Source organism: Lepisosteus oculatus, chromosome 11 (genome assembly GCF_040954835.1).
Source record: "Lepisosteus oculatus isolate fLepOcu1 chromosome 11, fLepOcu1.hap2, whole genome shotgun sequence".
Lineage (NCBI taxonomy): Eukaryota > Metazoa > Chordata > Actinopteri > Semionotiformes > Lepisosteidae > Lepisosteus > Lepisosteus oculatus.
The window spans coordinates 30038318-30044761 of record NC_090706.1 but is presented as its reverse complement, the minus strand read 5'-3'; the positions used below and the strand labels follow the sequence as shown (position 1 = coordinate 30044761).

Sequence of the window (6444 nt, the reverse complement as noted above, 5' to 3'; positions counted from 1 at the left end):
GAGACACTGTCGCACTTGCACATGCAATCACGCCTGCAGCTGCTGTCTTCTGGGAAGGCTGCAGTAGCTCATCTTCTGGTGTTATCTGCTTTCGGGAAGTTAGCCCCTCCTCTGCACTCTCTATGGTCATAAATATTAACTAGCCCAGAGGAGGAGGCAATCCATAATTCCCCCTCTCTCTCTCTCTCAGGTCCACACCCTAGGAGCAGGCTGCAGCAGACAGAGGCACCCAGGCAGAAGGAAAGAGCTCCTGGCAGAAGGATACTCGTATCACGGTAAGGGCACTCCCCGGCTTGGTGATTTTATTCTGTGCACGTGTAGGCTGCATAAATACACCTTTGCGCGTGGTTTCATTGTCAGAGCCGGGCAGGGTCCCCTGAATTAACGCAGCTCATGGTAACAGCAGGAGCAAGATGACGTAGGTAGGGCCAGTGACTTCAGGCAGCTCCTGCTTCTGTTTTTTTTCGCCCTGAGACCGGGCGAGACTGGGGAGCCAACCAGGCGTGCTGCCCTTTAGCGTCAGACAGTGTCTGCAGCGTGGGGACCGTCTGCTTCAGCCCGCCTGCCGCTGAGGCCTGCGACAGAAACCGAGTGGACCACCACCGGAGAACAAAGGGCTCTGGGTGTCTCGATCCCAGGGCAGTGGGAGTAATTGCCGGCGAAGGGCAGGCTCAGCTTCGCTTTAGACAAACTGGCCAGGCAGAAGAGAAGGACGCCTGCTGTGTCCAAGAAGACAATGAAGGCGAAGTGCGTTCACGCTGTGTGCAGAGTCTCTGCCACATCAACTGTTGCGTTAGTGGCTGTTCCCTTCTGCAGCATTGTTAAAGGGTGTCTGTAAATAAGGGCGTCGAATTGCTTCATTCTTATGGGCTGATACAATAAGAAGCATGTCATGTCTCTGTAACCCGTCACACAACGACTAATCGCACCCTAATTTAGCCGCACATTCGGGTTGGTGGTTGGACCGTTCTTGAACAAAGAAAAAATGGATTCCTGGAGGGGTGGGCGAATCCTTCCGTGCCGCCGAAAAAAACTTAGCACCCTTCCTTTGCTTGGCGAAAAATTAGAAGCAGCCCGGTTTCCCAGCTCACCTCCGTGACATTACAGGCAATGTTCCAGGTTTCGTGTTCTTTTAGGTGGGTTGCTTGTTTGTTTGCTTTTTTTAGCTCAGTGCTGACTTACTCCCACTGTCCTTTCAAGGCAAGGATGTCTGACAAGCCAGATCTCACGGAAATCGAAGGTTTCGACAAATCTAAGCTGAAGAAGACGGAAACCAAAGAGAAGAACCCCTTGCCAACAAAGGAGAGTAAGTGGGCTTGTCTTTTGACGCGGCACAGTCTGCCAAGTGCGCGTTACTCAGAGAATATCCCATGAGTCTTTCACCACAGATCCCAGACGAGCTGCAGTAGCTTCTGAGGTCAGGAGGCTTCGCTGTGAAAATGCACTGCTAGGAATTTAGTGCATTGTAGTTTCGCACTGGGAGGTTGTAAATGATGCTAATTATGAAAGAAGATATGAGGTGAGATATAGTTACTTCTAGGATATTGACATAACATTTTGTTTGCATTTTGTGAAGTTGGTCCAACAAGAAATGTGCGTGCTCAAAATGTTCTGGATTTGTGTTTTCTGAGGAGTAATATTCTGAGACTGAATTATCCCACTTTGGGTTAAGTTCATCTGTTTTATTAAATATCTCGTTAGATATAGCATTGGTCCCACACTCACCTTCAGTTTAAGTGCATTTATTCATCTTAAATAAACAAAACTCTTTTTCAAAAGTTGGCATCCCATTTTCATTTAAATTCATTCTGAATTGTGAACGAACCAGAGTTTTGGTAAAAGACAAAACAAAAAACTGTACATTTCGGGCATGCAGAATGAGCTCTTCTTCCCAGTGGGAGATACCCAGTAATACTCCTCTTAACAGGAGCTGATCCCACCACATTAAGCACCTGGCTTCAAAACTGGTTTCTGGTTCAGGCGTAGGACTTGCTTACCACTCTGTGTTTTCAGGGTACATGCAAGGAACCTAGGATTCAAATATTGGCTGAATATGAGAATGATCTCAAATCAGGTATTCTGAGATTGAAAAATCCTTGCAGTTTTGTTTATATAAGGTTTCCAAATCGTTGTGCAGTCAAAACTGCCAACCGTATGAACTTTTAATGACTAAAACCATACTATTTCCTTATGATATTTAGGCTGTTATGTTTATGTTTCTCAGCGTATACTAATGTTTTTGATTAGCAGTACCATCTAATTCTTATATAGTGGCCATCTGATAAAATTATTCACTTTTGTTAACTACTTCATTTACAAATTGGTATTTCAGTCAGTAAAATGTTTTATTCTTCTAGTATTCAAAAATGAAAGACTCTCACAAAAATGTCTAAAGTTTTTAGGGAACCAATACACATACTTCCAGACATTTTAAAGGAATAAGAATTGGTGATATCCATAATCACAACATGGAGCAGCACATTGGTGCAGTGGTTATCTCGGTGCTCCAGTTTCCTCCCACAGTCCAAAGACATACCGGGGAGGCTTCTGGGAAAACTGGCCCTGGCGTGAGTGTTTGTGCTTGTGTCTGTGTGTGCCCTGTGATGGACTGGCGTCACGTCCACGGTGTGCCCTGCCTTGTGCCCACTGCTTGTTGGGACAGGACCCAGAGATCCTGAATGGGTGAGGGCAATAAGACTTAGGAGGAATGGGTCATCACAACATTACGGGGCCAGCAGGGGGCGCTCACCCTGTGGTCCATGTGGGTCCTAATGCCCCAGTATAGTGATGGGGACACTATACTGTAAAAACAGGTGCTGTCCTGCGATGAGACGTAAAACCGAGGTCCTGACTCTCTGTGGTCATTAAAAATCCCAAGGTACTTCTCGAAAAGAGTGGGGGTGTAACCCCGGCGTCCTGGCCAAATTTCCCATTGGCCCTTACCAATCATGGCCTTCTAATAATCCCCCCCTATGAATTGGTTACATTACTCTGCTCTCCTCCCCACTGATAGCTGGTGTGTGGTGAGTGTATTGGTTCACTATGGCTGCTGTCGCATCATCCAGGTGGATGCTGCACATTGGTGGTGGTGGAGGGGAGTCCACATTACCTGTAAAGTGCTTTGAGTGGAGTGTCCAGAAAAGCGCTATATAAGTGTAAGCAATTATTATTATTAATTATTATTATTACAGTGCTAACAATGGTTCATATTTCCCTGTAGGCACAAAGAACGGTCACTTTCGTGCCTCATAATCCACTTGGATAAAGAGAAGACTTTAAAGAACATCGTGTTTATCGGTCACTGCTATTGAACCATTACACCTGTTAGGGGTGAATACATTTCTAGCGCCCAAGATGCAAATAAAGATTCTTCCGCTTGCAGCTTCACGAAGGAGCTTATAACAGAAGAAGTCTTTCCCAGGAAACGTCCGCTGACGAGTGCGAATGTTCTCTTTCAGCAATTGAACAGGAGCGGAAGGGAGAAGCTGCTCTTTGACCAGGGGGATGGGGCTTCAGAGTCGACTGTCACCAGTTTCCCTTTGTTTCACAAAGCGACTTCTCACCAACGAGAGACGCGTGACTGCCGATGGGAGGAAGAAATGGCGAAACTGGTTTGGGGCTCCCATATGAGGGACTTTTTTTATTTTTAAAAAATGAAGCGCCAATCCAAACTCCTTTGATTAGATGAGTTCTCTGTACAATTTCATGTTTTTTTTTTATGTTTCTGTTTCCTAATAAAGTGAAAAAAATGTATTCCAGATCTCTTAATATACAGTATCATGTTGTCACATCTTTGATAGAGTTAAGCAAGTTAACCTGCTGGTACTTCTGACGAACGTATTGCAGTTTTCCACATGGCTCAAATATTGGAGGCTGCAGATTCGAATGTCAGGTATGCCTCCCGCCTGCTGCTGTCTGAAGTTCCCAGTGGGACAGCACTCTGTTAATTAAGATAAGATCTCTTTATTAGGCCTATACAATTTCTTGCATTAGGAATTCATCTTTTCACAGACCCCAGCTCACTCTCCATGAGACACACAGACAGGGAGAGAAGCTGGGGTCAGAGCACCCCTGGAGCAGCTGGGGTGAAGGGCCTTGCACAGAGGCCCAATGGAGTAGGATTCCTCTGCCAGCTGTGGGATTTGAACCGACAACCTTCCAGCCACAGGCACAAAGCCACCACTCCGCCCAATTAGAGTCCCCAGGGCTGAGTCCGGTGGACAACTGGGACATTTTTGGGACAACATTCTCTCATTTTCTCTGTGTGAGTGTCACGGTTCAGTTACTCAAGTTCGCAGTGAAAGATCAGGCCTGTATCCCTGGAACAAAACATTCTTCCTCTTTCACCCTGGGCTGTGTATTACGCAGAGGTTACTGGGATGTAGCTGTTTCGGAGGATACAGTATATCTGTGCATCCCTTATGTGTCCAAAACTGCTGTCGTCTGTGGAGCGTTCTGTACTTTTGCTGTGGAGATCATAACAAGAATTCAGGAGAGATGACCACAGCCAAGTTCGATCAGCCTCAGCTGTCGGTGATTCACAATCACTCCTGACGCCATTTCCTCACCCACACCACTATAAACACTGCCAAGCGGGTTCAGACAAATTTTATTGTGACTAAAACACTCCATGAACCGTTCAGAACGTTTAATCCTTGGGTGTTGTTATTCCTGATGAACTATAGATTCTCACCTGGCATGATTATTAACTCATCTTTTACACTAGCGGTTCAACAATCACCAAAGAGATGTTGTGTTATTTTTTTTCTCATGTAGCACACATACTGGCGGGAAATATAACGGGGCTTTTTTTTTTGAGGTGCTGATGCTGCTGGAGCAATGATTTAGTAAGGAAATAAGAATCTAAACGGAAGGAATACCTGCACGTATGCACCTACAATAAATCACGCAAGAAGTGAACCATTCAAGAACAGGAAAAAAGAAAAACTAGTCGATTAAACGTAAACACGTACCTTTGCAGCAACTATGCTAGAGGGGTCTCTTCGTTTTCAACAATTTTTACAGCATGCCTTGCAAAATGTAGGAAAGTACTGTATATTCCAAAGAACGTCTGTAAAGATTTATCGTTGTTTTTAAACAGATCGTTTTGAGCAGCGGGACAGAAGTAGATACTGTGGTGTCAAAATGGACCGTTTCTGTGTTTCAGTTTATGCTGAAAAGATGACAGCTGGTCTTTTTTTTCCTGGATAGCCACAAACAGATGGTCTTTGATTTTACTGTGGCTGGTCACAGTGGAACAGCTGCAGAATTTAATACCACTAAGAGCGGTTGATTCTGTCTGGTGGGAGTGGAGAGGAACATTCCAGAGAAATTGGTGCTCGTTTTTTCAAAGCAACTCAAGAAATAACACTGGACAAGGCGCATTAACGGTCTGTCGTTTGTAGAGCTTTGGGTATGACTTTACATGAAGAATTAATTTAGTTCGCAAATTAACGTTTCATGAAAGATTTTGAACTGATAATCTTGCTTTCGACTGGTGTTAAAGTAGCGTCCTCCGCTATTTGAAATTCATAATGGTGTAAGATTCTCAAATTCCGAGATATAATTTCGTCATTAAAATGGAGGTAAATTCTGGTCTCGTGAATTGGACAACAAAGATTTAAGCTTTTTTATCATGAACGTGTGGATTTGGGAAGGACAGGCTGGAATGACATTGTCGGATTCACTTTTAGAACAGGACAGTTACTATAGCAACAGCGACCATCACCGGCAGATTCACGATCTCTGACCAGCTTTTCTAAATTTCTTGTCAGCTCTGGATTTGCGAAGTTGACTGCGTCTGACCGCTTAATGGAAAGAAAACATCAGCATTCTAAAATCCACTCAGCATGTCTACTTTTCCACCCTATTTTAGGTCTTTGTAAAGTAGGAGACCTCTGGCAAGAAATCAACCAAATTAGTTGGATTGATGCTGACACAGCTACCTACTCGTACTTCTTTAATCGAATTAGTGCCGCATGGTTCCAAAAACTAAAAACCATCAAAACAATAAATAGTTTGAAACCATCAGATTTTAGTGGAATTAAATTTATCCAGGGTTCTTTTTTTCACTGCCTGTGTGCATATATGTACTGTTTTATGTGTATGTATATCCTTTGCGGCGTTCAAGTAGGGAGCTGCGTCAGCATGCGTAGGCTCCAAAGAACAAGTAAAGGTTTATTCCAGGTTGAAAAGAGAAGAAACGAAACGTTGCGGCTCTGGAGCCTTCTTCATTTGTGAAGGCTCTACTTGAAGAAGGCTCAACAGACGAAAAGTTGTGTTTCACTTCGTCTCTTTTCAATATGGAATAAAACTTTACTTGTTCATTCGTTGTGTTCCTCTACACGACAGTGTCTGTACTGTGAACTGTAATTCCGTACTTCAAAAGCAAAATCCCCGAAGAGACAATAATCTGTCAAGAATATGTGTTTAAAGCATGTAAAT

The 6444-nt window shown here is 44.1% G+C and overlaps 1 protein-coding gene across 1 annotated transcript in view; it reads left to right on the top strand.

Moving 5' to 3' along the window:
* The first annotated feature begins 3124 nt into the window (after positions 1–3124).
* Positions 3125–6444, top strand: part of LOC102687348 (5-phosphohydroxy-L-lysine phospho-lyase-like) — a 39512-nt gene continuing 36192 nt past the window's right edge. The window contains exon 1 of the mRNA XM_069196083.1: positions 3125–3155. The gene's annotated coding sequence lies outside the window, so the exon portion shown is untranslated. The remainder of the gene's footprint in view (positions 3156–6444) is intronic.